Consider the following 26788-nt stretch of genomic DNA (forward strand, 5'->3'; position numbering starts at 1 on the left):
GGGATAGTGCCGTTTCTATTGTCTAAACAATAAGATAACATCTTCTGATTGAAGACCCATGAAACCAAGGGTTAGAAACCTTTAGAGTGATACAATCTTTAAATACAGCCCTTTAAATGACAACAAAATGAAAGGATACTGTCATTTTCAATTGGTATTGGGATACCTACCTGCACTTGGGGGAGATTCTTTTCTAAATCTTCTCATTCTTCCTCGAGATATTTCTATTAAAACTGAAATAGACTTGGAGCCTGAGGAACATGTTTCTAAATCTATTTGTATAACGCCAATGTAAATACCAGAAATAGAACCAAATACAAGAAAAGAAAAAGAAAAACAAAGGAACTTAAAGTACAGGCAGAGGAAAGCTAGCTGGTCCCATAAAGAAACAAATACAGCCAAAGAAATTTATACTGATAGAGCCAGTACTGGCAAAAAATAGCTATTTTTGGAGATCTATTCAACTTTTAGCTTAAAAATGTACTTTCTAACATTTTTAGGTTGTGTATAGGTATTGAAAGATAGAAACTACTTTATTAAGAATTTGTCCTGAACATGACGGCCAGTGAGAATTCCGTGCACTGTCTTTAGAGGTAAGTGAATAAAATCCAAATCCTTAGTTCATTAGATGTGGAACTCAGAAGATCACAATTGCTTTCTATAACATAAAAGAGAGATCATAAATGTAAAAGTATATGAATAGATCAAGAACAGTACAATCTACTCACTTTCTAATTGAATAATAACTGAAGTGCCATTTGTAGTAATTTTATACTTTGTAGAAAATTATATTTGCAATTCCAAGTTTTTAAGTTGGTGTAATCATTTGCTTGTATTTATACGCCATTTTGAACACAATCGAAATTCATGATAGCTTATTTATTTTCCTGATAGTGGTAACTGAATTCAGAACTTACACATTCTGTGCCAGGACTCTGAACTTTGACCTACATCTGCATCATCATGGTAATTTAGAAGAAAATAGTGAAGTGTGAATTTGAATTGACTTAGAGTGCTGAAAATGTGAGTGATTATAGGAAATCGAGTTTAGGGAATATTGGATATTAGTGATGCAGACCGTAGATGTCTAATAATTGTTAGGATTGAAATGCTTATTTGGCTCTGAGTATATTATAGATACAACAAAAAAGAGCTGCTTAATTTAGCCTTTGTAAGGTACACTGTACATTACTGAATTGTTTATCTTGTATGTGCAGCATAAACATTTTATTTAAAACTTCACAGCTGACACGCTGAATTGTTTAAGGGTAGTGTCTTTAGAAAACAACAAAATAACAAAAGTAGACTATATACCACAAAATCGAAATATAATGAGACAGGGTATCTTATGTAAGGAGCCATGGAGATATTGTTTTTACTGATGTTAAAAGGCCAGATTAGACTCCTAGCAACTGCAAATATGTATCCTGAACTGGCCATTTCCTGTGGTGAGGCAAGACTTCCAGGGGAGGGAGTGGGAAAATAACCCAGCCAGGGAACTGGCATTGGTATGGAAAATAGAAAAAGAAAAACAAACAACAGAGAAACTAAATGAACTGACCCACTTGCAATTTATTTTTATATTTATTCTATTGAACTAATTTGTTAACCTTCTTTGTAACTTATAGATTTAAAATACAGAGATGAGCTAACAACCTGCCTCTCAGGATGGCAGGTGAGTAGCTGAGCCTTCTGCTGACACAGGATACAGGTTTAGTTTCTGACCTTTCCGGGAGATTTAGCCAAACATTCTGACAACAAGCTCTTCAGGATATTGTACCTAAATGGAGCTCAACTGAAAAGAGATCCATAGAGCAAGTGCAGCAGGAATGGCTTCAGAGTCTCAGGTCTGAGGTGCCTGAGAAATGAAAAATCTCCCAAGAGAAAGGACTGAACAGCTCCGAGCCACAAACAGCATGGGTTTCTAAGAAAGAAAATCCAATAACTTCAGAACTAGTAACTGACAGCAAGCTTCCCCAAAGTCAGAGAGTTATCTATCCTTTTGATCATAAGGTTAATATAATATATAAATGCCAATATTTTCAATATATTTCAGATTTAATAAAAGGGTCTGAAAACATAGTTCTCCCGAGTAGCCAGTGACCTTAAAACTGGACCAAACCAATAAATCACATTGCTCTCAAAGGGATTTTGCAAGATAAATTGTTGAACTTTAAAAGACTAATAAATAATTTGGCATTTAATTGTGATGTCTTTTTGTCAGCGATGAAGTGAGTGTACTGTAATTAAGTCTTTTGATCATTTTGAGGAAATTTCGTGTTTTCAATTCTTATTTGTACTCTGACATGACATGTCTGCATATGCAATTTATCTAATGAGATTCCTTATAGAGATCTGCTTAACAGAACATACATGACTGACAGGAAAGTGTTAGGGCTGAAGACCACCAATTATCCCTCAATCCTGGGGTCTCTAAGATGGACTTTTATTGAAGCACAGTGTGTAGATTTCAAAAGAAAACACATTTTTTGTGTGTCTGTTCAGAAGCTAAAATACAATTTAATGTGCACTTTACAAATTGGAAAGAGTTCGTGAGATCTTTTATTTTATGATTATTATCTCCCCATTCCCATTTAATTTTCCGTAAGACAATCCAACCTATGTTTCCCTGTCTCTTAATGAGGATGAATAAGTACCCACTCTGTTTTAGGGGTTTTAATTTTTTGCTAGACATTGGAGGTCTTTTTAAATTGTGCTTCAGAGGCTCAAGACAGAAAGAAACTCTCAAAGAGTGCCTGCCAGCCTGATTTTAGAGTAAATGAACAATGACTATGTTGTAAAGAGTGTTAAAGAGATGTCACCAGTGTCTCAGACACGACTGATGTGTAATAAGAGAATCCCTAGGAGCCACAGCACTGCTGGCCAAATCTTTAGGCCCCTAACTAAGTAATGAAACAGAACAGCAAGAAAAACAAAAACAAAAACACAAAAACAAAACAAAACTAGTGAGAATCCATGAATAAACTACAGACTATTAAATCTTTACCTCGTGACAATTATCTTGTCTGTGTGCAGAGCCAGTGTTCTTTTCCTCTAACTGGTCTAAAAGCTTGCAGCATATTTCCTCAGTAATAGACTGCTTTCTCCATTCATCATTTTTCTGAAAGACTATCAGAAACCTTCTACTATATTTAGGCATGTCTCCCAAAATAGCCTATCCCTCAATCCTCAGAATTCCCTTGTCCCCACCATGTGCGAGAAAGGGAATTCTGTTCAAGCTGGCACTGGGCAAGGCAGCCACAACCTGTAAAATCAGATGGCATTGTAAGTAACTAATGTCTCCTCATCGAGGCTTACTGAGCATGTCATGTGGCTATTTCCTCAGATGGCAACTTCATTCTGTTGGCATAGCTACTGCTGTCTCCCTCAGAGGCGAAGAACCTGATGCACAGAGGGAAATGTAGTTTCCAAAGATGCTCTTGGCTAAGAAGCAGAGTCATGACTGGAACTCAGGTGGTCTCTCTAGTGCTGTTTGAAAGCTGTCATCTCTGTGACTTATGTTTATTCAGGCAAAAGTTAATCTTATTACTTATTCAAATGCTAAGGTGTGCACAAAATGAGGGTGGGGATACAGTAATAGTTAGGAAGAGGAAGAAGATCTAGATAGCCACTTGTTTTCACATGTACACACACACCCACAATATTAAATTTAGAACAGGTGAATTTGAGAAACAATTGAGCCATGTATTCTCAACACAGCTTAAGAATTTCTGCTTGTGTGGAAGATTTCCATGATCATTTACAAAACTCAGTGCGGGTGTTGCAATGATTCTAATGTATTTTAAATGCACCATTTGTATCAAATTACACATGTCCATGATATCCTCAAACAGACTGCATGTTTTGTTTAGTTATGAATAATTTGGTGAAGAAAATTCACTTACAGTGCTAGCTCTTCGACTAACTCTGGAATTCTTTATTCTAGCCAGAGCAGCTGATACATCAATGATTGTTTATACTATTTTCTCCCCAAATACTGTTTTCTTATAAGAAATAATTTAGCACCGACACTGTCTCCTCGGGTACTTTTCTTCTCTAGGCTCACACAAATGTAGCTTTCCAGTGTGCTTTGTTATTAAAAGGAAATCTATAATGTATGAAAGCACTCTAAGCTCCACGCCTTGCAACATCTGTCTTTTCATTCAACTGTGACACAGTTTTCCCACACTGAATATTATCCCTAGCATTGCTTTACCAGTTCCTCAGCAATGTGTTCGTGTTTCTTGTACTTAGTAGCATTTGCTGACAAAGTAATGCATTTCCTTTTGCCACCGTACAGTCTTTCAGGAATTATTTCAGGCATCCCTATTGCACATGAAATGACAAACATTTCTTACTTTCTTACATTTGCAAGACCTTGTTTTCCCTTTTTTTGGTTTTTTTTTTTTTTTTTTTTTTTATTTTTCGAGACAGGGTTTCTCCGTAGCTTTTGGTTCCTGTCCTGGCACTAGCTCTTGTAGACCAGGCTGGCCTCGAACTCACAGAGATCCGCCTGCCTCTGCCTCCCGAGTGCTGGGATTAAAGGCGTGTGCCACCACCGCCCGGCCCTTGTTTTCCCTTTTAAGTAAGAAACCAACCTCAAGAGAGGCTTCTGAATATTGCTATTATTCTAAAGGAGTCTTGAAAAGTATCACATTATCAGTGACTACACACTTAGGAAGTTAGAATTTCATTTTTCTAATACTTAATTTTAAAATTAATTACTGATTAATAATAGCTCACAGTATACACTTATAGTGTGACAGAATAAAACTTTTCAATAGTTTTTGGATACACTTTTTCGTCTTGTTTATGTTTCATCAGATCTAATTATTTCATCTTTTATAACTTATAAAAATAAAGACCATGTTCTATGAAGCTTTTGTTACAAGGCGTGTTTGCATTATTAATATTTTCAACTCCGATTCCTTTGGAGATATCTTTTAGGGTCTTTTGGCTTTTGTAATACAATCACAAAATGGGAACTTTAGGGTGTGGCCTCACAAAATTGAGCCCATGCAAACTGTTGTATACTACAGTTTATAAGGACAAACATGAGAGTGTCCACATGTACAGGACGCTGGTGCATAGTTGACTTTTCTACCCGTCATGTGCCCAGGAGAGGACATTCATTTTCAAACAGTATGGTTTGCACTCTTTGAGTTTATTTCCTCACACACTTTAGATAAAGAATAATCATAGTCAGAGTGTTAAGATATAATTTTTGAGATATTTCCTTTTGGTCATTATATATTTTTTTTTAATTAATTTATTTAATTATTAAAGATTTCTGCCTCTTCCCCCCCACCACCTCCCATTCCCTCCCCCTCCCCCAATCAAGTCTTCCTTCCTCCTCAGCCCAAAGAGCAAGCAGGTTTCTCTGCCCTGTGGGAGGTCCAAGGACCACCCACCTCCATCCAGGTCTATTAAGGTGAGCATCCAAACTACCTGGGCTCCCACAAAGCCATTACGTGCAATAGGATCAAGAACCCATTGCCATTGTTCTTCAGTTCTCAGTAGTCCTCATTGTCCATTATGTTCAGCGAGACCGGTTTTGTCCCATGCTTTTTCAGTCCCCGGCCAGCTGGCCTTGGTGAGTTCCCGATAGAACATCCCCATTGCCTCAGTGTGTGGGTGCACCCCTCGCAGTCCTGAGTTCCTTGCTCGTGCTCACTCTCCTTCTGCTCCTCCTTTGGATCGTGAGACTTCAGTCCAGTGCTCCAATGTTGGTCTCTGTCTCTGTCTTCTTTCAATTTTATTATGGTTTTTGAAATTAGAATACAAACCATGGATTCCACTGTGGTAGTTTCAGACACACTGTTGACCCTGGCCATCATTCCCAACTCCATCCTCCACTTTAAGCCCCACTCCCTCCCTATTCCCAAGCCTTCCTCCTGCTGCTTCTCTTCTTTCCCCCACTTCTCCCTTTCTGCTTTCAGATGTCTCCTCTATTCTGTTACTGCTTCCTCTACTGGTTCTCCCTTAAAGGTCTTTTATTCCCTTATCATGCATGGTCCTTTAAACAATGTGCTGACTCACACCTAAGATTCCACATAAGAGGGAAAGCAAGTGGTATTTTTCTTCTTTTTTTTTTTGTGCTTATTTCACTTAAAGCAATGATTTCCAGATTCTTCAGTTTTCCTGACAAAGTGATTATTTCGTTTTTCTTTACGACCGAATGATCTTCCACTGTATCTATCACATTCTAAATGCATTCTTTTGTTGATGGACATCTAGGTGGGTTCACTGTCTTAAACTACGCACAACAGTAGTTAAACAGTGGAAATGTTTTCTGATGAGAACTGGAGTGGAGTGGAGTACCAAGTCAGGAATAATTCAAGGTGGAGGAGCAGTATTACAAGACCATTAATACCTGGGTTTTTGGCCTTTCGCCTTTCCAGAGATGACTGGGTGATATTCTGATCATTATACTGAACGCAGACAAGATCTTGCTTCCTACTAATAAGCAGAACATGGTATAAATAGTCTTCCTGCACATATATATGTGAATTCTTGAAGATACATGAGGAAGGGAACAGCTCTACTGGGAGAGGGAATTCAAAATTCCAAGCATAGCACTGCCATAGTTTTGGTTTTCAATATTCCTCAAAGGAATGAGTGAAAGGCTTTAGTGCTTCTGATGTTTTTGCCAGGTGGTGGGACCTTTACAAAGTTGGCCTTTAAAAAAAATTAACTGTGAACATTTTTTTCTAGGTTTTGACCGCATCTCTTCTCAACCAGGTAATGATGCAGCTGTTACAAAGGTAGGACTATGTTCCTGTGGTATATACAGTAAGCAAGTTGTACTTATGTATTTAGGAATATACATGTGCAATTGCAAACATGTATGTAAATAATTAAAAATAATATAATTATGCAACATCTTTTTTGTACTAATTGATTTTCTTATTTTTGATTATTTTTAAAACAGTCTTATTTTACATATCAATCCCAGTTCCCTCTCCCTCCAGTTTTCCCACTCTTCCCATCTTCTCCCTATGCCATGCCTATCCACTCCTCAAAGAGGGTGAGGCCTCCCGTGGAGAGTCAGCCAAGTCTGTCACATTACTTGAAGCAGGACCAGCAAGGAAAGAGACACCTTGAAAGAGGGATCCATTATGGGGTTAGTGAGAAATCAGGCACTAGGAAAACTCCCAGGAAACAACAAGGATGACCCCAGCTAAGAATCTAAGCAATGGTGGAGAGGGCACCTAATCTTATTACCCTGTAAGTATATTGATAACTACCTTAATTGCCATCATAGAAACTTCATCCAGTAACTGATGGAAATAGATGCAGAGATCTGCAGTTAAACAATATCGTAATCAATTTTAACCAATATTCAAACTATTAGGCACCATAGAGGTTGAAATCATACTTTTGGGGACAGGAAAGACTTTTTTCTTTTGTAAAAGAAGTATTCCAGGTGATCTGCGGTGATACATACACTGAAGTTTGAGAACTTGAGAACCTGAAATCAATTGACTGAATTGGCTCTTGGAATGCAATCTAACAAAAGTTGCTGAAGGAACTTTAAGAAATGTAACCATTATATCCAAGGGTGCATTGTAGTTAAGGAAGAGAAAATTGAGACTTTCTAAGCTGTTTTGCCTTGCTATATAAGAGTAGATTTTAAAAGCCGAAGGAAAAATCCAGCTAGAAGTTTAAAGACCAATTCTTTTGAAATGTAACTTACTGAGTCATTATGTAGCTTCCATGGAAAGAGTGAATGAGCTGTCAAATGATGCAAAACAAAAATTGCAGGGTCTGTGTTTTCAGAAAGAACACAAGACTTCATTCCAATTTTCTCAGTATCACCATCTTGAAGAGAGATTGTCCATGTTAGGAGCGATGGCAAGTCTACAATCTTCAGATCTTTCATTTTTCCTGCTACAAAGGACTCTGTTGATAGATTTTGCAGCTAAAGCTTGCGACAGTCTCCCAAGCATAGAAATGTGCCATTCTTGACACAGTGAAGTCAGGATGTTTTCAATGTCTCCAATAAAAGTGATTATTAAAATGTTAATATGAAATGTTAGGTATACATGTGGTGTGGGAGGTCCGTCCTGTCTGTGTGTTGCTTTCATTGGTTAAGGAATAAAGAACAGCTCTGAACCTATGGCAGGGTAAAACAGAACTAGGGGGGAAAGCTAGGCTGTATGCTGCGAGAAAGAAGGGCAGAGTCAGAGAGAAGCCATGAAGCAGCTGGAGACAGGTGTTACTTGGAATCTTCCGGTAAACCACAGCCATGTGGTGATATACAGATTAATAGAAGTGGGTTAAAATAATATGTAAGAGTTATCCAATAAGAAGCTAGAACTAATGGGCCAAACAGTGATTTAAATAATGCAGTTTCTGTATGATTATTTCGGGGCTAAGCAGCCAGGTACCAACAAGCAGCCTCCCACTACATATGTAGCTTGTAGGATTTTCCCCAACAATTCCTTTATTTGAAGGCTACACTTTCCTCCCTTCCTTCCTTCCTCCCTCCGTCCCTCCTTCCCTCCCTTCCTCCTTCTTACCCTTCCTTCCTTCTTTCCTCCTTCCATCCCTCTTCCTACTCATTCCCCCTTCTCTCTTTTCCTCATTGTGTATGCTTTTGAGAAGTTCTCTGTGCAGTGATTTCTAGTCTCAAGCTTCTAGAAATCTTCTTGCTTCTGCCTCCTGCGTATTAAAATAATAGAAGTAACAGGTATAAGACTCAGTGTGCCTATCTGGGATGTGTTTAAAGTTGGCAGGGTCATGAGTTTGGAAACCATATAAAGACAAGCTATTGATACCTTAAGTAAAGGTCATAATAGCCTTCAGAGAGAACTTTGTCTTGCATTTGACTCCTGAGTTACTCTGTCTTCCTTCTTTATATTATGCTTCAGGTTCTGGCATATTCCAGAGTTGACTCAAGCTATATTTTTCTTGACTTTGGAAACATATTCTATATTGTTACCTACTCAAATCACTTTCTCTGGAAGTGCTTGTTAGGACTTTACATAAAACGTTAAATTTTTCTGCTTTCCACGAGACTCTGAAATAGGAACAGATAATACCTGATTGGCCACCTATGCTGGGAGAACTATATTTACCTTGTGATTTGTCCTGTGTTCAGTGCTGCCTCTTATAATTGTAGGCTATGTGCCTGAAGTTTGTTGAGAGTTCTTCCATGATGAAGCATTCATTTGTTCTTAGGCTGTTCCAGATGTTTCTTCTAATGTTTTTTCAATTAGTCTCGTTTTAGGAATTCCAATCGGCTCTTTGTCTATATCAAGGTCTTCAGGCTTGTTGAGGATTTATGCTTTCCTTTACATTAATTTTTTCCCAGTAAGAAATGAAGATAAGATCTGTGATAGATGACTAAACACATCAATTTCCTTCTTTATTCTGAAATACTTATTTCAGAGCTTCATTTAAAAAAAGAATCAGAATGAGGGTGAAATGTCATTAGGTGTGTTAAGACAACCATGGAGAGAGAATACTGACACCAAAATTTTAGAGTTTATAGAAAAAATAAACACAAATATGTAAAATAATAATCACTACCCAAAGTTCAGCAGGAAAAAAATCTTAAAACTTAGATTATTTACTTGATCCAATTAATAAGTAGGTAAACTTAGAGTTGACATAAGTCTCATGACACTGGAGGTAAAAACTTATAATGCAAATGTAGCAGGAAGAGCAGATTGGATGAATTGAAAATAATGTTAAATGCATAAAATATACAAACAAATGTAAACAAAGTATCCATTAATTTGTCATTATGTCCAGAATTAAATACATTTTTCATACTTGTAACTACAGCAGACATTGACTTTTAAATTGTTTAGATTTTAATTACATCCAAGCTGTTATTAATTTTTGTTGTTACAAATATATTTATCAATTGATTTCAAGATTTTCTTGGAAAAAATTCCACAAGACAAAATGTTAATTGAAGAGGAATGAATTTTTGTAGTGGCATTTCATTTATATTTTAATAAATAAAGCTTACCTTAGGAACAGAAAAGTAAAACAGCCACTCTGGCCACCCTTATGGACCAGACAGCAATGGCACACATCTTTATCCCAGTTGTCCCGCTGACACACACCTTTAATCCCAGTAGCCACACTAACTTTATATAGAAACCAGGCGATAGTGGTGCACACCCTTAATCCCAGAACTAAAGACAGACAGGAGGAGACAGCTCTCAGTCTAAGTCTCATTCTGAGGTTTTCTGCAGGCAAGATCACCATTTTCAGACTGAGTTCTAGGTAAGAGCCAGGGGCTGGTTGCTTTGCTTTACTGGTTTTCAGGTTGAACCCGATATCCGTCTCTGAGTTTTTCATTAATAGTGTATGATTTTCTATTAAAAATTGACAAACTGATTTTCAAATGTACCAATTAACATTGACCTACTAGCAAGCCCTGTGGCTAATTTTCCTACCATCACTTACCTTCACCAACCTTGTTAATGAGTTAACTTCACTGCTCTCAGTTTTATGCACAAAAGAGTCCTGTGAAGACGATAGTAAAGTAAGCTGAGCATGGTGCAATTCCTTAGCAGCACTGGGGAGGTTGACAAGGAGGACCCATGAGGACCCCTGCAGCTCATCAGCCAGATACTCAAGGCTACTATGTGAGTTCCAGAATAATGAGAAGCTCTACCTCTGAAAGCAAGGTAGATGGTGCTCTTGGAAGAATGGCATTCACACACATGCACAAACTTCTAAACTCATACCTAAATGCATGTGAATTCATAAGAACAGACACATACATGCATACAAACAAAGATATGTGAAAGATGAAGTGTAGTAATTAATAACATCAAAAAGACAAAAGTTTCTTTGACTTTAGTCTTTAGTCTACTATTGTCTTTATTCTACTGTAAGGAAGAGTGCAGAGAGCTAGTAAAAAGTCAATATGATATTGGACTTCAAATAACAGAAATCTTACTTTAGGTAGAGGGAGTCCTTAATTTGTTCAAGCAGATGTATTTTCAGTTTTCAATAGCATTGTTTTAAAATTATGACTCTCTTAAATGAATGATAAGGACTTTGAAGACCTTCTCATTATGGCATACTGACAATAGTCAGAAATAAATAGACTATCCAATGACACAGAAGAAAATAATGGAGCATGTTATCTTTGAAAGGTAAAAGACGTATTATTCAGCCTCAAGTAGTAGAACTAGAAACACTAGTGTTGTAGTAGGAGCGGCGGCCATGATTCTCCCACTCCAGACAGACGCAGGTTAAGATCTTCCCTGGTAAGCCAACTCGTGGTGCTACACAGAATATTAGAAATGGGTTAGATCAATATGTAAGAGCTAGCCAATAAGAGGATGGAACTAATGGGCCAGGCAGTGTTTAAAAGAATACAGTTTCCGTGTAATTATTTCGGGTAAAGCTAGCCGGGTGGCGGGACGCAGCCCCGCCGCTGCTCCTATTACAACACACTAGGGCACGTTGAAGTTCATGACAGGTGGGGACAACTCTCAAGCTGTTTAGAGCCAATGAATTATTGGCTGTAGTGCTGGGTAGTTTGTGTAAATTTGGCATAGACTAGCATCATCTGCCAAGAGGGTACATCAGTTGAAGGATTGCCTTCATTATATTTGCCTACGGGCAAGTGTTGGGGCATTTTCTTGATTAATGACTGATTCTGGAAGTTCGAGCTCACCGTGAGTGTTGCCACCCCTGGGAAGATAGCTTTGACTTATCTAAAAATGATAGCCGAGCAAACCAGTAGTCAGCATTCTCTTATGGCTTCTGCTTCATTTCCTGTCTTTAGGTTTCTGATTTGAGTTCCTGTCCTGACTTCCCTCAGTGATGGACTGTAATTGATACATGTAAGCCAAGTAAGCCCCTTCCTCAATGAATTGTTTTGATCATGTTACTTTATCACAGTAACCGAAGGCAAACTAGAGCAGCTACATTTTTGGAAATTGCACAATGCTCTCAAGGAAAACTTGTTTGATAAACTTGATTTTTGTCACTTCTGCGTTATCACAGCTTATCTTTTATAATTGCTGTTTTAATTTTTATTTGTTTGTGTTCATGTGTGCTCCATGGTATGTGTTTACATGTTAGAGGATAACTCACAGGCATCAGTGGTTCTGCTTATCGAACCTGGGCTGCCAGTTTTACTTACTAGGCCATTTTCCCAGTGTGCAACATTTCCTCAGAATATATTCAGTGGGTTTTAAATCCACATTAGAATCCCACGTCTGCAGGCTACATAAGAACTGAGCCAATTATAGTGATGATAGTACTGCTTGGGGAAATTTCATTTTGATAACAGATTTAGCTAATTACATACATTATTTTTCTTCCTCTAAATCATTAAAATTGAAGAGCTTAAATTTCTTTTTTGTAAAAGAGAAGTAATTAAATAAATATTGGGATGAGTGTTTTTCTTTAACTAGAACCAAAGGGAACGGCATATTTTAAGAAGAGATTTACTATAAGAAGAGATTTATTGTGTGACTTTCTCCTAAATATAGAAACCAGTGGCCGTTACAGATTCAACATCAGTGGGTTAAAATATTATTTAACAATATGACTAATGTGTAAATGCATTCTCCATTTAATTATTCTGTAGTTAATATAATGTAACAGCTATCAATAAAACCTTTACACTTCTGGGATAAATTATTTGGGATCATAGGACATGTGCAATCATATCAGTTGCCATGATCTATGTGATTTGATTTAATGTTATTTTTAGGCATGTTTTTTGAGACACCCAATTGAAATTTTAATCCAGGTATTTCAAAAGAGTTGTATGAAGTTGACACTGTTTTGAGAAAACCACCTATTTGCTTTCTGTTTATCAAGCCTATTTTGCTGTTGATTTAAAAGGAGCAGTTACTATTATAGATAGATAATGTCATTTATTTTGATAGATTATTTTATTTTCTATTCTCATGGGAAACCAGTTATTAAAGTAAGAAACCAGCAAGGTATGCATATTGATTTTTGAAAACTTGTATGGGACAGGCGATAATGAGATTGATGTTGCTTTAGTAGGTAGGCTAGAGGTCAAGGGACCAAATACTGTTGATACATGCCTCAAAGTTTATTGCACTTTGAATAATTGACTTTGAAAAATTACTCTCAGGGGTTTGGTGTATGCCTTGTGCTAGATAGATGCAGCTATGTGGGTTCAGGTGAGAAGTTCATGGTACTTATCTGTGAAAAAGCAAATTCAGTTCCAATGGCATGATAAATCATAAAAAACAAAATGAGATATTTGTTTTTATTATGGATCACTTTCTAGTGAGCAACTGCTTCACTTTCCCAACCATCCTTTACCTGTATGAACTGAAAAACCTTAAACCAATGGAAATAGCTATAGAAAACCCCACCTATCAAATTATACCGTTATCTCACACTGAATGTCTCCAATACATTCCTGACCTGGTAGCTAAAAAAGAAAATACAGACGAGCTCAGATGTTTGTTGTACTAACTATACTTTCCTTAAAATTTTGCTCATGTATCTCTGCCCCAGAAGGAGTATCTGATCCATATGCCTTGTAGTTAAGCAATCAATCCACAGTAGTTAATTAACCACAGGACGGTTTTTCCTGACTCCCCAGGGAGATTATGAGCATGATAATTTATAATTCTATCATGAACTAATTTTTAATACTTTATATTTGTGTGTGTATGTATGTGTATTGCACAGTGAGAGTATAGTGTTCTGAGGAAAACTTGTAGCAACTGCTAAGTAAGATCTGGGATTGACCTTAGGTCATTAGACTTGGTGAAAATTGTTCTTACCATCTGGGTCATCTTCCCAGCCCATGAATCAAATTTTAAGAAATAATTTTACTCACATGAATTATTCTGCTTATTTTTGGTTTTTATTTGCTTGTTCTTATGTTGCACATTAGTTGCCCAAATCTCCAAATTATTTTTTTAATGCAGCTAGAGAAAATAAGAACTTCCTCCCCAAGTGGCAGACCTAGACAGAATGACATAAGTCCTTCATGCCCTCCCAAACTCAATCCTTCCCCGCCAAAAAGGCAGGTCCTCTAGGAGGATAAAGAAAATACACATATTCACAAATGGATGCCGTGCTGAATGAAGTACTGAGTCAATGTGCTTTGAGCACAATCATGTCAAGGACCCAATGCTTCAGATTCATGAGTCTGGCACAGTCTTCCTCTGGTCAAAGTATGAGCGCTGACTGCCCATTGACCTTCAGATAAAACAAGTGTGTGCAGAAATCATCAACCACAGATGTTTCCTTCTGGATGACTGCAATCTCAAACTGTTTTTCCTACAAGGAACTGGTATTTCTTCCTCCTACTTCAACTGTGCAGAACAAAACCTGTCTCCTTAATGTAGATGTAGAAAGTAGATCTGAGTTTCTGGGATGCTGGTTGGGGGGGCACAATCAGAGTACATGGCCCAGCACTCTACACCCAATATCAGCATCCCAGCTTTTTTGTACCTGTGTCTGCCATTTCTTCATTTCCAGTTGCACCATGCAGGCTGCAGGTCATTTTATTTCCTTAGTTCCTGTAAGTGAGTTTTGGTCTTTCTTAGAAGTAATCACTTGCCAGATTCACAAATCTCACCATTTAAACTATTATGCAGTGGTTTTTAAAAAGACTATTTTGGAACCAAGTGGCTTTGATTAGAATTTTAATTTTGCAATTTTCCATCTGTATAATGGTGGCCAAGTTTAAACCTCTTGTGCCACTAAGTGTCTTAGTTAGGGTTACTGTTGCTGCAATTAAATACCATGGCCAAAAACCACTTGGAAAGGAAAATATTTATTTCACTCACAGTTACATGTAACAGTTCATTATGGACAATGGAGAGGGCAGAAACTTTAGCAGGTCAGTAACCTGTCAGCAGGAGCTGATACAGAAGCCAAGGAGGAGGGCTGCTTACTGACTTGTTCCCCAGGGCTTGCTCAGCCTACTTTTCTGTAGAACACAGTACCACCAGACCAGGGATGGCCCCACCAACAATGAGCTAGGCCCTCCCCCATCAATCACTATTAAGAAGATGCTCTACAGATTTGCCTACAAATCTTATGGAGGCATTTTCTCAATTGAGGCTTCCTTCCCTCTGATAACTCTAACTTGTGTCAATTTGTAATAAAACCAGCCAGCACAGTGACTTTCTATATCTCTTGTGAGGGATGAATTAATGCACAGAATATCTTATATCTCGGATTTATGTCAATAATATTCATTGGATTAATATTAGTGCATAGGTAATCAGGATTAATATTAGTGCATGAGTAATCAGGATGTTTGCATTATCAATACAATCATGCTTTTTGTGACAAATATGCAGTTTCTTTTGCATTTTAAATAACATTTAGCTTTAGAGGCTGTCTTAAGATTTTATTACTGTGAAGAGATACCATGACCGTGGTAACTCTTGTAAAGGAAAAAATTCAACTGGGGCGGGCTTACAGTTCAGAGGTTCAGTCCATTATCATCATGGTATGAAGGACGGTGGCATGCAGGCAGACATGGTGCTAGAGAAAGAACTGAGAGTTCCACATCTTGAACCACAGGCAGCAGGAAGACATGTGGGTCACACTGGGTCTAATTTGAGCATCTGAGACCTCAAAGCCCGCCTCCAGTAACACACTTCTTCTGATAACATCACATCTATTCCAATAAGGTCACACCTCCTAATAGTGCTACAGCTTATGGCCCATTTTCTTTCAAACCGTCACAGAGACTTTTTATGTTCAGAGAAATATATTAGCAGTGCAGAATTCCCGGGACTCAACTCTACAGCCTATTGTTTATTCCATTATTAACATCTTGCACTAGAGTGATACGTGTTATAACTGATGGTGAAATATTAATATACTTCTTCTTAAGTCTGTAGTTCATATAAGGCTCACCATGTTGCATACTTATACTGTTTTTGCAAAATGTATAATGTCACGAAACTACCATTATAATGTCACACAAAATGATTTCATAACCTTAAAATGCCCCTTGTTCTATATTTTTAGCCCTTTCCATTTTTTTCTCAGTTTCCCTATCAGTTACTTATCTTTTAATTTTGTCTACAACATTTCCCTTTCTAGAACTGTATATAGTTGGAATCATCCTTTGTAGCCTTTTTGAACTGACTACTTTGATTTTAGCAATGTGCATTTAAAGTGTTCTTAGCTCGGTAGCTCATTTCTCTTTACCATGCTGAAAAATATCCCGTTGTGTAGACATACCATAGCTCGTTTATGTCTTCATAATTGTATTTATCAATTTAATTTTTGACAATTATTAATAAAACTGCTGTAAACTATTAGTGAAAGTTTTTTGTGAGGACAAAAGTTTTAACTAATTTGGATAGATGCCTGGATTTGCACCTGCTGAATACTAATATAAAACATATTTAGCTTTCTAGGTATTCACTTAAGCTGTCTTCCAAAATGCTGGAATGATTAGCCTACCTACCTACTAACAGGGCATCGAGGTTCCTGTTGTCAAGCAACCTCACAGCATAATGCTGCTTTTCGTTTAAGCGGATTTAACAGGTGCATATGTTTCATCTTTTCTTTCATAAAATTACTATGCAATTCTTTATTGACCAGGGAGCGCAGGAAAGTAAACTGATGACATGCTGGAGCATCTGGTACTAGAGAGTTTCTTACGATTTTATTTGAAAGAAAAATTCAAAGGAAATATACCTACCTATCTCACCGTTTCAAGTGAAGTATGTGGCCTTGCTGCAAAAGTCACTAGAGAGACTCCATCATTAATCTTGGTAAGAGACCAGTTTTTCAGAAGGATGATCTTTGACCTAATTTCTTTTAAACTGTGTGGGGTTTCATTATACTGCTCCCATGCACAGGTAGAGGCTGAGGCACAGGAGCTGAGAGCCTTGGGTTAATGTACCTGATTTACCACTACTTAATCTGAGGACCTCAAGTAAGTCGCTTAGCCTCTGGACCCCAGAGAGAGTCACACTATATGCGTCTAAAATCCTTTAAACTCCCACATCCTGCCGCTGGTAGGATCAATCTTACCACTGCTACCTCAGCCCAGAACAAGAGAAAGAGAGCCCACGCTGTCCGAACTTTGTGGCAGACATTACATTTTATCAAGCAGGGAACTCTCCTGAGCACGCGGCTTACTTTGAAGCAGCTGAGGTTTGTGACAAGGTGGCCTCAGGTAAAGTTCTTTGGGTGAAACATTGAAGATTTCAAAAGATGGAGCCATGCATTGTGTGACCCAGACATGGGGATCAAAAAGCGAGCATCACTCAGTGGGTTAGAGAATTTGTCATTAAGAACCACAGTGGTGTGGGATTTTGAAAACGGTGAACACACACCCATTTTAGAGTTCTGGCTTACAGTGCTACTCTGCCACACTGAGAAGCTTTTAAAAATGCTTTAGTTTAGGTGAGGTCAGAAGGATTGTCTGGCAAGCAAATTAAAAATAGAATTGAGAGGAGTACAGAGAAGGGCAGAGGGTGACAGAGAGAGGCCCCCTCATGCAGGGTGATTGCATATTCTGTGCCTCTGGCTAAGTGTAATTTCGGGGGAGCACTGAAATTCTCTCTTTCCCTTTGAGCCCAAATGGCCATCATGAAATCCATGGGAACAGAGAGAGACAGTTAGCGTTAAGGCAATGGAAGCCACCCCTCCTGTGTTTCTGTTATGCTAGCGCTAGCGTCTTGGCGTGCAGTTACATTCCCAGAGAGCTAATTGGCTTCCTGAAAAGTCACTGGGGAGCAGGAAGCCAAATAGTTGTAAGTGAAGTCCCGATGATTTTTACCAAGTCCCCTGGGCCGGAGCTGTCTTTAATGGTAATCACTACTACTTTAATAACCGTTCTTTGAGATAGCAAGGGAGGAAATAGCTGCTCATCTGCTAGGCTACTGCGATGTTTCCGAAAAGACCCTCCAGAGCTTTCTTCCGTTTTTTCATTCCATTATCATCCTGCACTACCTGTGCTGCCGGCTGAACAGGTGTGGCCTTATTATAACAGAAAGAAGCCCCAGTGGGAGCAGTCATCTCCATTACACACAGAACTCAGATGTTGTTGGTGTGCACCAGAATGCCGGACCACTGGGTGTGTTTCTACGAGGTGGAGACGTGAATCCTGTAAGAATCAGTCTCCCAGTAATTAACAGCCCAAACACGTACTTTAGTTTTGTTCTAATCACCTCATTTTAACTCGATTATATCTGAAAAGATCTTGTTTTCCAGTCAAGCCATAGTCAGATAAGAAGAGTCAGAGCTGCAGTCTTCTGGGGAGTCAAAATCCAAGCTCAAACACTCCGCAATCTGTCCTGTATTCATATCATGTATTCATTTGTTGCCTTCTCCCTGTGCAGTGCAGATAAACTAAGATAAAGCTAATTAGGCTATTTCCATTTTGAATAATTTGCTATACTTTTCTAAAGGGAAATAATTACGTTAGAATAAAGTTTAATTTTAAATATTCATCAATCCCCACATTATTTTTTAAACATTTAAATTTGTCTTCTTATGAAAATAGGAAAAGTGGTTATCTGGGGAAAGATTATATTGGTACACAGATAAAATTATCAATACCAGCTCAGAATATACAATTTAAAACTTTTATCTGCTTATTTTACTGTGATCCAGTAATTTTCTTAAGCAGTTATTAAATTAATATGTGAGTATATTTTTATTTCAATTACTGTACTATCATGTATTTGGAGAGTTCTAGAAACAGATACACAAATAAGCTACCAGATTACTAGCAACCAGGTGGAAGTTTGGACCAGAGTACCATAATATGTTATTACCTTTTGCAATTTTCTTGACAAATGCTTAATTTCTTCCTTTAGGCCCCCACACAAAGTAGAATTACAGCAGGACATGGCAATTGTTTTCCTAGCTACTTGGTCACCATGATAACGTGACAGTTCTATCTGCTTTTGACATCTGGAGAGATATCCGTTCCCAGGGGTTTTCTAAAATTTACAATAAGGGACATGAGATTATTACTACAGAAATGGAAAGGGCTCGAAAAGGAAAATCTACATCATAATTTCTTTGAATATTGGCACTGTCAGATAATTAAAAAGCCTTATAGTTGGTACATGTTCATCAGTCTACATCCCACTGTAGCGCATTTCTTGAATTTAAGGATTAGGACATCGAACTTGCAGAAAATTGGTTTAAATCTCATCTGAAATCGTACAATTTGCAAAAAAAAGGCATAAAATTTAAAGAAATGATCATTTATCTTGCGAAGTTATTGTTCTCATCCTCTGTGAAGAGGGGTTGTTATGAATGTCTTCTTTCTCTTTATGAAACATTTTTTCTTTTGCTGAGGCTGTTAGAAGTGGTTACAGTAAATTGTACTCTTCTGCGCTCAACACCTGATTTTATATATCGCCCTGCATGAGATGTCATCTCCCAGGATGTCCTGGAAGAGTTGCTGGGCTCAGCTAAATCAAACCTAGTTGCTTTGAAGCAGAACATCTGGAAGGATGTTTACTTGTCCTTCGGCTTTTATTTTTCCCTTTTTTGTATGAATTCACGATATCAGCTGTTTCAGAAAAATTAGTTTCCTAACCATTAATGCCTAGGATAATTTAATAACTAACTCAGCACTTTCTAAATTACAAATTAAATGTTTTTGATATCCTGTTAATGTTGCATTATTAGTAAAAGCAACTCTTTTGATTTTAATCCAACATCAACCATAGTGAACATTCACATAAGTTAATTTTATGTATATCACTTAAAATTAAAAACCTGAAAATAAATTACATTATTTCATTTCCTTAAATATGACCTCTTTGGAGAAAGAAATAAAGCGATGAATTTATGTGAATCCAACTGGGCTTTAATTTAGGTAAATAGGAAATCTAATCGTGATTATCTCTCTTTCTATGCTAATTGTATTTTCTTATTGATTTTACTGTACTTAGTTTTGCCATAATCAATATATACTTAAAACATATTCTGAAAATAGATGTTGTATATTTTTCTCAAGTATTTTCTCTTCTCTACACTTACTTGAAATTGAGTTTAGAGTTGCTGTTTTCACTTTAAGAGTCCACATATATTGTTGAGTGAAATGCACAAGGGGTCAGAAATTCATTCTTCAGTAATTGTTCTTCCATTTCAGTTTGCTGTGAGATAGAAGAGGCCTCTGGGTTTGTGTGCTTCTTACCATAGTCTCATCTCAAATTCTTTGCATTGAATTCACTTATCCAGTCATACTAAACTACAGAAATTTGGCAGCTTAGAGACATCTTCCCCTCCATCTACAAGCTAAATCCTCTCAGCTTACATGGCAACTCCTCCAGACAGCTTCAAAATATTGATGTTTTTTTTCAAGGTCCACTCTTTAGATCCTGCTTTTGAAGCATTTAGTTCAGTGCATTTTTATAATTTGTTAAATTGTAATTTCTTCCTCAAACTCTAAAAACTTGTGGGGAACAGTCACCAGTACAGAGCTCTGTAGGATAATAGCTGATGGCATTTAGTAAAATGATGATCACAAACAGACTATAAGAAATCAAGCAAAGCTCCGGTGTTATGACTTCTCTGGCACCTTCTCACAGAGTGGAGGTTTCTCACAGAGTGGAGGATTCACTTTATATGAGATTTTGTAACTTTTGAGAGAATGTCACAAATAAAGTAGAAAATGAGACATTTAATTCATAAATTACAAAGTAGATAACTTTAAAGTATTTTTTAAATCAATTTTATTCTTAGACAATGTCATACAGGTATAGAATACATTCTGGTCACACTCATCCCTTTAATTACTTTTAAAATAAATATTGAATAAGAAAAGTAGATGTGATATGTGCTCTTAGATGACAGGGAGATCTAGGAGCCAGAAAGGATTCAAGGGACTGACCTTTCTACATTAGGTATACTTGGGATTTCTGACCATGGATCCTTTTACAGTTAAAAGCCTGAACAAGCACTTCGTTTAACAAATTTATTTTTTCCCATGCACACACACACACGAACATATATATGCACACCGACACAAGCATAGAGGTCTGTTAAGCTCTGCCTGACCTGAAACTCTATTTGTACAACAGACTGGCCTGGAATTCACAGTGATAGACCTATCTCCGACTCCCAAGCACTGCCATAAAAGGTGCGTGTCAGTATACCCTGATGTATATTTGTGAAAGATAAGCACCATCTCTCTCACACCTTAGAAATTCATTAGAAATTAGAAAGTGTGTTACCAAGAAAAACAAACAAACCTGCAAGCAACTAATCAACTAACCAACCAACCAACCAACCAACCAAACAAACAAACAAACAAACCAACAAACCAACCAACAGGCTTTATCTGCAACCCTGAAAACAAAGACAAAACTCTTGGTTGGTTTTCAGTGTTCTTCTAGATAATTTGATTTGCTTTAGCCCTGATATGGATTGTTTTTGTCAAAGTTTATTCTCTATGTTGTTGATAGAGACAAAAACCATTTTATTAACTTAAGATATTATATAATGGAGAAAATGAATGAAGAAATTGCTTTTTAAAATGTGGGGTTTAATTTTGGGAACTCAGGACTTCTGTGAGAAGCAAAGTAACTGGAATATGACATCCCTTGGGAGATGGTTAATCTGGGTCATTCTATGGAGTTTTGCAGACTCACCCTGTAGTCCCGGCTGTAAGAAGGAAGTTTCACAGTGTGCCAGATTTGCTCCACATCTCTTTCTTTCCAAGCTCAGTGGGGTGAGAACTTGCCCAAGTCTTTTATTAGGACCCAAACTGTTAAAAAAAAAAAAACACATTGTAGAAAATCATTAGCAGGCAGGTTACCTGGTGGGACTATCTCTTTGGAGCAAAAGCTGATTCTTGCTTCTCTCTGCCCTGCACAGCTCCACCAAACCAAGTCCAGTGAGTTTCCTGTCTTCTCTCTTTCTAGCTTTAAATGCTTTGCTATTCCTCCCTTATAGTGAATGCCTTACTTTGACTCTCAGGACCCGTGATTTTGAGTTCTTAAATGTAGGGTGAATAGAGCCACACTCACATACCTGAGTTCTGAAGGTTGCTTTTTGCCTGACACTGACTTAGGGACTTATTGTTTTGCAAGATACTTGAAGCACTCTTCCACATTGATCTCCTGGTCATCTCTGCCTTGACGGTTTGCACTGGGAACAAACTTCAGTCCCTTTAATACCACAGACACCATGCTTCACTTCTTGGTCTGGCTCCACAATGTGCAAATGCCTTGTCAGGATGACCTGTCAGGAAATATTTTCCTGGAAAGAGAATCTAAAGGCACAAGATAGAAACAGAATTAGTTAATTAGCTACTCAATAACTTCCAATTTCATTTCATTCATCCATTAATGTTTGTTTTATGAAACTTGTTTTTATTTTTTAAATTAAAATATGATTACATCATATTCCCTTTCTTTTCCCTCCCTCAAACACCTCACTTGTAACCTGTCCTCCTTGTCGTCTTTCAAATGTGTGACCTCTGTGACAGGGCCCATAGGTGTGGGTCCATTGACTAAAGGTCAGAGAGTTGGAGCTTGTCGACAGGTGTGGCTAATATCTATGCCTGTTTTTTTCTGGTATTAAGAAGTAAATCTGTTTTTACCTCAAGCAAAAGTCTAAGTTAGCTCCAAATAGGTTCTTAGTCCCTTAGGGAGAAAGATGGATTCCACCCAGGGAGTGGTTTGCCTACAGAATGTTTTTGTCTAGGGTGTGAATGTTGCTTGTCTTGTTCTGGCAGCAGAATGTTTAGCTAAGAATGTAGCCCATAATCCTTCAACTGACCTGTTCATTCCTTGTATCATTCTAATGAAGCTTTTTTAAAAATCTTACTCCTATCTTTTGGTGTCAGGATATTAAGCAAATGGAAATTAAATGTGGGTGAACATCAGTGTTCACGGGGACCCCACCCTATGCTTCTGTTTTATTGTTTTCACTGGAGTCTTCATTCTCTTACTTTTCTAATTCCTATGCCCCTACCCTGGTAATTGGTATCCTTGTCGAAATGGTTTTTAACACCTCTGGCCTATTTTTCTTTGATTATTGTTATTGTTATATTTATTCATATAATCCTAAATACATAAATTTAGTACATTCAGTTCATAGCTGTTACTCATATGTATAACATGCAAAACTCTTACTAACATTATCTTGTCTTCTAAATATTGCTAAATATTTGTATTTCAGAAATGTCTTGACAATGTTATGAGGACTGAATTGCTATGATTTACACATGATTGGCCGGTTGTCAGAAAGTGAAATATGGAGGTTATATTGTAATAATGATGCTACAATATCAGATACACATAAAGATATCATAGTAATTCATTTCTGAGTGCTTCTGAAAGCATCTTTTATCGTTAAGTGGTGAGACTGAATATAAAAAAATCTTGATTTAAAAATTTGTACTCACATAAGACATAGCAATTTTTATTTTGTTTAATATATTCTGATGATTATTTTGAGACACATATTACATAGATTTAAATAATGATACCAAGCCAAAATAAAAGTATAGTGTTACAGTACTGATTTTGCTTATGAATATATTTTACGTGAGAAGAAATAATGAATAAGTGTTTTTTAACCTAAATGACACAATTACATTTTTCGCTAAAGGATGGATTTATGTCTTGACAGTTTTTAATCCTTAGACATTTCCCTTTTCTATAATTGAATAATTTACTTCTCACATTTAAGCACAAAAATGCCCATTTTAAAAGTGAGAATCAAGTTAAATTAATAATAACAAACACCCACTTGGAGATTTTCTTGCTTAATAACAGCTGGGCAGAAAGCAAAGGAAGTTATGCATAGTAAGGGGGCTTTGATGTAAATTCAGGAGAGTGGAGGTTTTCTTGAGGAAAAACTCATCACCTGTGGACTATATGGATGATGAGCACTTTCACATTAATATTTCCTCAAATTATGATAGAGATGGAAAATAGCTACCGGCCTGTAATTCTCGTAAAAACTGGCATTGTTCTGTTGAAGAAACAATGTCAGTTCATCTTTAAAGTTCAGATATGAAAATCTCTAGTTTCCACTGGGGAATGAATCATTTTACACCCTAGCCAGAAGCTAGAACTCCAGAGCAACACCTATTAATTAAGTCCCTGAGCCAGCTGTGCCCATGGCCCAACACCACTGGCAACCAATATGGCCCCTACTGAGATGCTAAACTGTCCTCTCTGTTAGTGCAAAGTTCCAAGGGAAAAGAAAAGACGCCACCAGAGGTCAATTGCTAACCTTCCTGTTTGTTTTTGTTTGAAGTTTTGATTTGACACTAACTTAGTTTGCTTATTTATTCATTCATTCATCATTTTAAATTTATTATGCTCTTCTTTGGAAAATTTAGATTTATTGAACAATTGGAAAAATAGTACAGACAGTGGCTTCATTTACCTACCCACGTTTGCTAATCTGACATATGAGGCAACTGTGCTCTTTGATATTAGGTCTGGCATTCTTGCAGGGCCTCTGAGCTCAATGGAAAAACATATGTACATTCTAAACTTTGTATCCATATCTATAATTGTATTTTCTGCACCAGTCTCGAAGCAGTTTCTCTGAGGGTGAATAGCATGAACTTTGATTTGAAATAGGTAGAATCAGGAACCACACACACAAAGCCTTTCCTGCTGCCCTTTTGTAATTTTCAATCTTCATGATATTACTCTGTCCTTCATTATGTGTCAATGATCAGATTGCTTTTTCTTTCCATAGCTTTGTCATTCAAATAACACAATATAAAATGAAACTGTACAGTAGCAGATATAATGTAATTTATTAAAGTTTTTACCCTGAGCAAATTTCTCTGGAGGCCTCTAAGATTGCTGCTCCTTCTCTATTTCCATTTTTAATGCATGATACTTTTCTCTGAGTAATATTCCATGGAATATTCTGTTGGAATCATCTAAGAGACACACCTTGGATGTCATGTCTAAAGGTTTTTCTAAGGAAATTTAATTGAGAAGGGAAAGCCCATCACAGATGTACTTTATAGCCTAACCATTTGCTCTCTGGAGGTATGTATAATTTGTCCAAATTTTGGATGCTAAGACTAAAATTGCTGAAATAGTCGTGCCAAGATAGTCATGAGAATTTACATTTGGATAGGATTAACATTTAAGAGCTTAAATTCTAGGTACAATATAGTTTGTAAGGAAACTGTCCAAGTATTTTATGCAGGACATGTTCCATTGCTAAAGCACAAGTGACTCCGCTTCTCCAAATCATTTGTCTTTGTTGCTGTCTGGATTTTATTCATTTGGTTAGCTGTGTCATCTACAGACATGCCACTCTGGATGTGCCTGATCTCATCTGAGAGTTGTGCAAGGATAAATCTTGGTGGTTTCAATTTCTCATTTTCTTAGTGTATAATATATAGACAGTCTTACCCTGTGTTTGACTGCCTCCTACTCTCTTTGGTGGAATGCATTGTATGGTTGGGAATTAATCCTTGGTTCCTCATCACCCTTGAGACAAAGTTTTGCTTCAAGGACCACACTTGTCTCAAATTTGAGATTCCCCACATTTTAGGTTAGAGTTGTATAATTACAGATGTGCACCACTATGCCGGCTTGAGAATTTTTTAGAAAACATTATTTCTTGAGGTTAAAATATAATTGCATAGTTTCCACCTCCCCTTTCTTTCCTCCAAACCCTCTCATTTACCTTACTGTGATTGATGTCTTTCAAATTCTTGGCTCCTTTTTCCATTAATTGTTGATATATAAAATAGACAGATATATAGATAGAGATACATTCCTAGGTGCATAAATGCAACCTCCTCAGTCTGTATAATGTTACTTGCATGGAAATATGTCTTTTCCTTTTTCATTTACCCCTGGATGAGTAGAAAAAACTACCCTCTTTCTTACAGCATTCTGCTTTGCTGAAAGTCCAAAACCAATGGGAACAATTGACCATGACCAGAAATCTCCAAACTGCTGAGCTGAAATAAACATCTTTTCCTGGAAAACTGATAATTCCCAGTGTTTGGCACACTGATGTAACCTTAGTCCACACAGGGCCTCATCACCTACATTTGGGATTAGGAACCCGATTCTGGTAGGTGCCAGTTAGTACACATGGGTGGACCATCTGCTGTTCCAGTCTCCTTCCCAAAGTCCTCAAGTACTTTCTCATCAGCTCATGGAACACAGAAGACCTTTATTACTACAGTTTCAGTGCCCTCTATCTCAAGACAGTAGTCTGTAAATCTACCTTGTTTACTGAGCTTGCCAGCTGCCAGCTTTTCTTTATCAGTAGGGAGAAAGTCCTTGAATTACATTCTCATGGGCCTGGAACCCCAGTTGTTACATTGAAAGACAAGAAATATAAACTAAGGATCTGAGAGTCATTCAACAAAATCAATGGTATTAAAATTGAAAATTCGGTGAAAAAGCAGAATTTTCAAGGCTTAATAGCAGTGAGAAAGTCTCTTGAGGTTTTAAAGGTTAGAATAAAATGATGAAGCATTTTGTAGTTAAATAATTAGCACTTGAGCATTTTTAAAAACAAAGGTCCTTCTTAGAAGGCAGATTTTTAAGATTCTTTTGCCAATTGACTTTTTTAAAAAAGCTTTTGCAATTCCTCAGAGAGCCTTGGGCCATTGGTGTTAGTAAGATTCAGTTAAAGAAGAAGGGAAAAAAAATCCAAACTCTTGAAAAAGGTTAACTCAACACTACAGGGAATCTAATTCCTGGTTTCATTGCAGAATTAAATTAGATTGAAGTTGCTACTTCTCTCCTTTTACTTATTCATTTATTTTCATTTTTCTGAGCATAGAGAAGAATGTTAATCTGGGGAGCTGCTGTTTCTCTTTGTTAATCCACTGCCTGATCTTCACAGGGAGGAGAGCAAAGGT

Source organism: Chionomys nivalis, chromosome 14, assembly GCF_950005125.1.
Source record: "Chionomys nivalis chromosome 14, mChiNiv1.1, whole genome shotgun sequence".
Lineage (NCBI taxonomy): Eukaryota > Metazoa > Chordata > Mammalia > Rodentia > Cricetidae > Chionomys > Chionomys nivalis.